Source organism: Berghia stephanieae, chromosome 6, assembly GCF_034508935.2.
Source record: "Berghia stephanieae isolate SIO BIC M18660-M18661 chromosome 6, UCSD_Bste_1.3, whole genome shotgun sequence".
Lineage (NCBI taxonomy): Eukaryota > Metazoa > Mollusca > Gastropoda > Nudibranchia > Aeolidiidae > Berghia > Berghia stephanieae.
Window position 1 is genome coordinate 18081160 of NC_088365.1, and position 9348 is coordinate 18090507.

General features: G+C 34.0%; 1 pseudogene; it reads left to right on the top strand.

Moving 5' to 3' along the window:
• Nucleotides 1–59: 59 nt before the first annotated feature.
• The window catches only part of LOC144975784 (protein SEC13 homolog), a 9640-nt pseudogene continuing 351 nt past the window's right edge, over nt 60–9348 (top strand).

Below are 9348 nucleotides of genomic sequence, written 5' to 3' on the forward strand. Positions count from 1 at the left end.
TAATCTCTTCCTTTACTTCTTCCAAACACGGAAGAGTTACACGTAATTTCTGCCACGTTCAAAACAAGTTACCTTTTCCTGTCAGAAAAATCAGCACGATTGACTATTGTCCCCAAACTATTTAAAACACAGCAGAAAGGGAGTACCCTTGCATACTGATACTGATATCTTCTCATCTGGTTTCCATTTTTTCAAAATGGTAAGGCTTCTATCCAATTTAAGTTATGAATTGTTAACTCATCAATTTGTTTTTAAAATTTCAATATGGTCAACTACTCACTCACTCTCACTGAGTAATGCGAGTGTCGCTGACGCCGGTACTCAGACTCAGACTCAACGATACTGGCTGGCACTCGTCAGTTGTCAGTTTTTGTTTTAAAAACTAATTGACTTCACCTCAAATAAATGTAGGTTGAGTTGGAAGCCAATGTCAGTGCAGAGACAAAAATGGGAGAAAGTTTGCTCAACAATGCAAGATTCAACTCAAAATATGCTAAATTGACAGTAATTGTTTGTTATGCCTCACAAGAGGACAAGAGTGAGGACGAGAAATAAAGCTTCTATGATAAGCTACATCAAAATCAACCTCAAACTAGGTACCAGGTACTTTGGTAAAAAATTCAAATTGGGTTGAGCTCAATGAAACCTATATCATTATAAAGTGCTTTTCAACACGATTCTAATGATACCAAAAAATCAGATGTGAAAATCAGATTAGCAGAAGAAAAGTTATGTTAGTTTAAAGACCGAAAAATGGTCTTCTATTTGCCTTTGTTATTTACTAACGTACTTTGTGACCTGGAAACCTTGCATTTCCGGTAGTAACCACCATTGGATTTCAAAACTGGCCTAAAATGGCCGTTAAGATTTTGAGTAAGGATGTTGCTGGAACGAATTTCATGGATGCGGTATACAGCTTTGCCCTGAATTGATTTTATTTAAAAGTTAAGATGTTAACCCAACGTGCCATCATGAAATTTTGATTTACCAATTTCTCGTTTTTTATTTATACAAAGCTATATTATACCCTATTTTATCCACAATCAAAAGATATACTAAATTGTCATTGATTTTAAAATAAACTACACCAAACGATAGAGTAATTCCTCCTGAAGAAAATAAGACTTTAATCATCAAAATCCATCCATAAACATAAAATCTATGGAACTTTTTTTGAGACCCATCACTCAAAAGTCCAAAAAATCGGGTCACAGCCACTAGGCCATTTATCAGCTCCCTGCTGGAGGGCCAAATGGACTTTTACCAAAGTACCTACTCAAACAGTACAAAAGACTCCAAAGCATGATGTAGGGCCTACCTAAGTCTAGCCTACGATTCTTGGTGGCCTAAATTTAAATGCAAAGGTTGGACGAGATAATAAATGACTGTAAAAATAGCCCCGAGAACCATCTTTAGCCACTGCGGATTAAAAAATAATAAAATTGGGAGGCTTTTTGTAAGCATCGAGTGCTAAGGGAAATGACCCAAATATTTCCTTAACTAACCCAAAGAAAATTTGAAACCTAGAGTACTAGAATCTTTAACTAACTATAGGAAAAACAATCCATAGGACCTTTACTAAGACCTATAACTAACCCTGATACTAATCGTATTACTAATAGAAAAAAATCATCTGAGATTGAGCTAGAGCTGTAACGATTATCCACTCATTATCCATCATCCGCTGATAAAATACGAACGGATAATCAGAACCATTCAACAGATACTCATTTTTATTCGTGTAACGATTAATCATCGTGAATGAATCACTGATCACTCAGCGGCTAACTGAGTCGGGTTGCGTTGTGTTGTGTGATGACGTAGACCTAGACAGTGTGATGACAATGATGTTGTGACTAAGTCATTCAAGGGTTATCTTGTTGCTTTCAGCTGCCAATTATTGTATTTTGAAAAATAAAAAATAGATGTAAAAATTTAATGACCAGGTGACTCTAAAAGGGGAAGTCACACACCATAAGTCGTCACCATTTATGACCCGCTGGCTTGGCGTTGGGCTATTCTTGCACCCTCTCTGTTAAGGCACACCCGACAACACACAGGGGACTACACTACAAGCATAATCAAATATTGGTTTGACAAGTTGACCGCCTGTGTCTTTTTTGGTCATTGGTGAAGATTTCTTTTTATAAAATTCGTTGTTTTGTAGGCCTTTGTCACAATTTAGGCGAGTATGGTAGTCCTGCTACAGGATATTATTTATGTCGATGGACTCCAAGGGATGCTATACTTTTCACATGTTTCAGAGTCAATGTTTGGCCCAACAATTTGTATTCAAACCTCACTTTGTTTTTCTTGATTGAGATTGACAGCCTAGAGCTCTTTTCAGGGTGGAAATTCGTTATCAATTGCCAAGTGTTTGTTCATTTCACAAGTGAATTTAAATCTGACTGCAGAACTTTGTATCATTATGATCTTCTTATTGTCCTTAATAAGAGATGATCGTCTGCACATCATTTCAGATTTGTTTGAGGGGATAGATTGTTGCCTGGATCATTTTCACTCATTTTCCTGTCCAACACCACCTCCTGAGTCCGATCACACAGCCAATCTTTAAGACAATTAGGAACTAGTTGTGACCCCTGTGTTTGAAAATAATGCATCTTCTCTTAAAATATCACAGTGAAATAACCTTGCACACCTGTTTAGACCTAAAAAGACTTGAACTGAGAAATTGATTGGTTTTGGTAACATATTACTATTACTATTATTATTATTATTATTATTATTATTATTATTATTATTATTATTATTATTATTATTATTATTATTATTATTATTATGTGTTAGCAATTAGTAAGGTCCTGTAATACACTGCCATTCATCCCTTTGTCTCTTATACTTATACCATCGCCAAAAAAAAAGTCTCAACGATGTGTGTCGGAAAAGTTTCAAAATCTAAATTGAGAGCCCCAGGTATTTGAACCTCTTTTTTAAAAATTATGATTTTGAAAGTTGTTGGTCAGAGGTTTGATCAATGCAAACGTGTACTTATTTGCAGATGTGATAACTCAAATTGTCTTGATTTCATTGTTGTGATGGAAATGCTCTCAGAGCAACTTAAAATATGGACCATGAGAACAATATTAAATCAAGCCCATGATTGCATTTGGTTATCAGACCTGCAAGTGTATATTATATTTATGGATACCTCTATACAATTTAATATACTCATATTCATAACAACAAGAGATGAAGTGAGTAGAAAAGATCCAGAAGACAACAGAGAATAAAAATTGCGCGGCAGTGATCGGGGTTTGAACCCGCGACCTTACTGGTACAGTAGTTGCGGGTTCAAACCCTTATCACTGCCGCAAAATTTTTATTCTCTATTATTGTCTTTGGCACTTTTCTACTCACTTCATCTGTTGTTGTTATCAACATAAGTGCCTGCTCCACTCACTTTTTCTGAATTAAAATACGCAATTTAATCTTTCCAGGTGTCCGTCATCAGTTCGGTCGATACGGCCCATGAGGATATGATTGTAATTTTTAAACTTAAATACTAAGCATGTTCAAATATCTTGTCACGTGTTTTGGGCTGGGAATTAATCAAAGTCATTAAATTAGATTTAATGTACTTTAATTACAGAAATTGAGAAATAATAGATTAATATTATTTACAGTATTGATAATAATTATTTAATGAATTAATTTAGTGATAATGATATAATGATGTACGGTGCATAGAGGATATATGTTTGTGATTGACTTTTGTAATTAAGGCATTTTTTTTTTGTAATTATAATGATGATATGTTCGATAATGATAATAATAATAGTAATAGTGCTAATAAATTGAATAAATAATATAATTTAAGTGGTCTTACATAATTTTTCATTTCAGCATGATGCACAACTTGATTACTATGGCACAAAATTAGCAACTTGTTCATCTGACAGACTGATTAAAGTATTTGATGTAAGCAACAACCAAGAAAGTCTTATTGCCACTTTACAAGGGTACGTCTTTAGATATCTTTTTTTTGTTGTTGTAATAATAACTTTTTTTTTTATATGATTGATGAGAGATTTGACAATTGAATATTTGTTTATTCTTTTTATGATGATAACATTTTCAAGTTATTTTCATTTTAATCATTCATTTCTAAACTCTATGTAGGGTGTTGTGATATGAAAATGTTTAGGTATTAATGATTCATGTGAAATATACTTTGTGCAATGTTAACTGACAGCTAGCTACAGTAGAAAAATGATAAAGCAGGAAGACATTTGGATCTTTCTAAACGTCAATACTTGTGATATAAAAGTAAAATTACTGCACTAGAAAGGGGATGTTTGAGAAAAGCTCTAGAAATTATAAGAGTTAGAGACAAGGAAATAAGAGAAACAAACAAAAATGCTAAGCTAACCAAATGTAATAGTTTGTAATTTAATGACTTCACACTATTTGGTATTCTGCTTTGTGAAATTAGCTCTTTGGTGGGTTTTTTTTTTTTTTTTAAAGATAAATAGGTTCAAATATCCCGCTTTAAACTGCTGTCAATCGATTTGAAATTAAAAGGAAATCAGGAAAATCTCATATTAAAAAAAAAGAAGAAAGAAAAGAAAAAAGTCAAACTTGTTTTAACTTCTAGTTGTCAGAAGTTAACCATTTATTAATGCATTTCATATAAGACATACATGTGATAAGGTCGAAGATTTGTATAATGTAACATACATGCTGAATCTTACGAATTTTTCGTAATGTTACGAATTTTAGACAAATTTCATGGCCAAATACAAATTTTGTTGGACAATTGCGAATTTTTAATTCTTAGTAATACTAATAATAATAATAAGAAGAAGAAGAAGAAGAAGAAGAAGAAATTACTAAATTTGAGGTTTTCAATTTGGCAAGTCTGATGTAATATATCCTTTGACTTTTCCTTTATTAGGCATGAAGGTCCTGTATGGCAGATAGCTTGGGCCCACCCAATGTTTGGCAGCATGTTGGCCTCCTGTGGCTATGACAGAAAGGTGAAATTGTGGAAAGAAACAAATGGACCTGGGGAAAGTTGTACGAATACTCTCATCACAGTTCTCAGGTAATTAATGTTATAAAATAATTGTATTCAAAAGAATATTTAGGATGGTGATAATCTTGTCTCATAGTAATTTTGAAATCCTCCAATTTCAAACTGGGTCATGTTATGTAGTGTATGCAACACCAAGCATGTTTGGTAATTGTTCATCAGATTTAGCATGATAAATAAAATATTGATTTGCATTCTGTTTTAATAGCAATAGAAGTGATATTTTCTCTGTAAATTTGATGAAAAACTCAGAGACCTTGCAGTATTATTATAGAAAAATATCTATTATTTATTGTGTAGTGGAGTAAAATCATTGTGTCAAAGTTATTGGTAAAAGCTGGAACTCGCTTTAATTTTCAAGCTTATCATTTTATGCGGCAGATTTTTTAATCATAACTTCCATTTTACCCCCAGTTTTGTCCATGACATAAAGAAATAATGACCGCCCATACAAGATAAAATGACATAAAAGACTTGAAATGGGTGGCAGTTTCTGAAATACATTATACAAGATCAAAAGTTTGAAATAGTTCCTTTACAGAGACTTTGGTAATTATGCAACCCTTTTGTCATCCCCATTCCTCTCTTCCACAGTTGAATTCAGTCATTTTTGCACCTCATGAATATGGTTTGATGTTGGCTTGTTGCAATTCTGATGGTTGTATCTCTATCATCTCAAGCACTGGAGATGGACTTGGGACCACAGACAATTAATGAGGCTTCACATGTAAAGTTGTATTCAAGAAATAACTTGGTGTAAGACAAATAGGGAATGAGAATTAGCGGAAGATTAGTGTCCCTTGATTGGACGTCACAGGGAGAAGTTTTTGTAAACAAACCAACTAAAGGCCATGTGCTCCAAATACAAAATTTTTTATTCATATTTCTTACAGAAATGCATATCATAATCAACGTTTGCTTTTTGTACAGAAATATGAATAATAAATTTTGTATTTGGAGAGCTTGGCTTGTAGTTGGTTTGTTTACAAATAACTTCTCCACCGGTGACGTCCAATCAAGGGACACTACTCTTCCGCTAATCTCATTCCCTATAGCCTCTTTTCCTGAAAAAAAATATCGACTTCGTGACTATTTATAATATACAATTGAATAAAATAAGGAATTTCATGTACTTCATTGAAAATCTGCCAAGAGATGTTTTTTCATATTCATATTATTATCAAAAATTAAAGATTATCCTCAGCTTGGCAGTTCTTAAAATCCGAATGTCTTTTAAGTCTCAGTTTAAGACCTTGACATGTTTGAAATAATGACTTTTTAATCAAAAATAATTTTATTCTGGACATTTGCCCCCATAAAATATTCTAATTACAATTCGCAATTTGAAATTGACTGAAATATTTATAATATGACGAACTCTTGCTGAAATTTTCTTTGTCTCAACACACAGGTGGGATGTAACGCTGTAACTTGGGCCCCTGCCACTGCCCCAAATGCTTTGTTTGAACAAGGTGCCAAGCAGCAAGGTGTTCAAACGATTTGTGTCTGGGGATGTGAAACCTAGTCAAGATATGGGCAGTTTAGTTGAATGAAACTAAATAATAATAAAAAATGAAATTCCCTTTATTCATCCCCAATGGGAAAATTGTCTTCAGGGTCCATTCCAAGGGAAGACTGGAATAACCCCAGGCGTCACCCAGAGCAGCGCTGCAAAGTGACTAGGCGAGGTGACTTGCTCAAGGCCACACAACGCAGCGGCGGGTGATTGAACTCGGTACCTTTCGGGTAGGAAGCAAAGACCGTACCATGATCCACGCTGCCCCCAAAGCAATTTCGAATGGGAAAAAATGATGTATAACTGTCTAATCAGCTCACAGTTTGGGTAGAAACTTTAAAAAAGAGTTTAGTCACCCAGTTTGTGGTCCATAGATCAATTGGTTGAGCCTCTACTCCGCGCAAATGGACCAAATTTTGAGTTTTTGTGAAGTTGATTAATTTTATGACCTACCCACTGTGATTGGGTTTACTGTTCTTCTTAGAATCTAATTCCTATAAATGGGTAGTTAGTAATACGTTTTCAAACAGTCGAAACGTCACTTCACCTTTAAGGACGCATTGTAACTTAGTAACTGGCTCTAAACTATCGGAACAATGGCGGGTGCCCTTATAAATATTTCTCCGCAAGCATATCCGATGAGAAAAAAACATTAAAATCTGATCATGTTTTGACTTTACACATTCGAACCCAAGACATATTAAAAGTTCTAGCCAGCATGAAGAATAAAAAGTGCCGATTTTCTTTGTTTAGAACCACGGTGGCCGTCGTTGCTGGGCGACCTGACATCAACTATTGGGAAATTCCAATTGTTACTGTTTGATCAATGCTTAAGAATCAGGGTAAACTACCGACTCCATAAAGCGCTATGGATCTTAGTAGTCCTTCAGAGCCGTTCGGCCCATGGACCAGAGTTCATCCCGGTTTCTGTAGCGTGAAACGGACAATAGCAATTTCTTGTAATCCTTTGGATAAGAATCAATGCTAGTCTATCGCAAAGTACTTTCCATCAAATCTAACACTCAGCTACCCATTCACTGCTGGGTGGACAGGGGAGTCAGAAAAAAACTCTCGACTACACCTGGGATCGATCTCTGTCCCTTTGCATGTGCTCTACCAACTGACTATCGGGACTCCCGTTATAGATTGGATGGACGCTTTTTTTCTTTCTTTTTTTTAAATGTTAATTAATCTTTTAAACATTTCATCTTTTATTTATTTTAATTTTTAGAGAGGACAATGGCCAGTGGGTAAAGAACAAAAACTCCCCGAAAGTCATGATAGCGGTCCTGGTAGTGGTCACAGTGACTGGGTCCGAGATGTAGCATGGGCTCCCATCCATTGGTCCTTCAAGTCTGTCATTGCCTCCTGTTCACAGGTAATTTAACTCTATGATTGTTTAATTCAGGTTTTGCCGACTCCTCCTATTTCGTCGATGAAAATCCCTACATCCGAATTTTTCGTAATTTTTTTACGAATTTTAGACAAATTTCATGCCAAATACAAATTTTTTTTTGAAAATTACGAATTTTTAATTCTTATTAATACTTAAAATAATAATAATAATAATAATAATAAATAATAATAATAATAAAAATAATAATAATAATAATAATAATAATAAAATAAAAATAATAAAAATAAGAAAAGAAGAAGAAGAATTAAAACCACAACTACTACTACTACTACTATAAATAATAATAATGAATAATAATAATAAAATAATAATAATAATAATAATAATAATAATAATAATAATAATAATATTAATAATAATAATAATAATAATAATAATAAAAAATAATTTTGTGGTTGAATTTTCAGAAATTACGAATTTCCTTGTCAAATTATAAAAATTGACATAAAAATTACTAAATTTGAAGTTTTCCAATTTGGCATGTCTGAAATCCTCATATGTGACCCTACGCCTCGAGGGGGTATTAAGTCGGGACTTGGAAAACGAAGAAAACCGTTTTTAAAGTGGAAATGGTCCAAATGTTCAAATTTCAGTTTTTGGTTGTTTCCAGAAACTGCAATCATTTTTCTTTCATGAAAACATAATGATTCAACATAAATATTGCCGATAAGTTATATAAATTTTAAAATTTTTAAATGCGACTAATTTTGAAACATCAAACAAGAGTTGACTTTCTCTCATTTCCAAGGCTTTAGTAATATTAGTCTTTTCCCTCCACCAATTACCATGTAAGATTCCACAGCAAATGGCGTGTCTTTATCTATCTCAGGAAAGCATGACTGTTTCCACAAATTCATGGTTTCAACCAATAATAAATTTTAAAACTGTAAACAAATCTAGGTTTTTCCCTGACAACCTTACAAATGAATGATTCTGATTGGTCAACGCTCTTCACATGCGCCCTGTTTGACCATTAAAATGCCGGGGCGATGTGTCATGACACCAGCATGCGTGTGTTTGTGCATTTTCGATACACACCACGTCTATTATTTCTTTGTTAGCTGCATTTGTTATGATCGAGGTGAGGTTCCTTTGTCCCTCTTTCTTTATTCATGAAATTTATAGGACATGCTACGACTTTACTAGGACAGCTGTTGCCTAATCTTACACTTACAGAGATTGTTGTAGGATAAGCATTTAATTTTAAGCAGAAAGTAAATAGAGCCTTCGACAATCAATGAACAGCGTCCAGTCACTATACTACAACCACCACCAACACCACATCATCTTCATACCACCACTACTACAACCACCACCACCACCACCAAATCATCATCATACCACTCCTAAACAACCGCCACC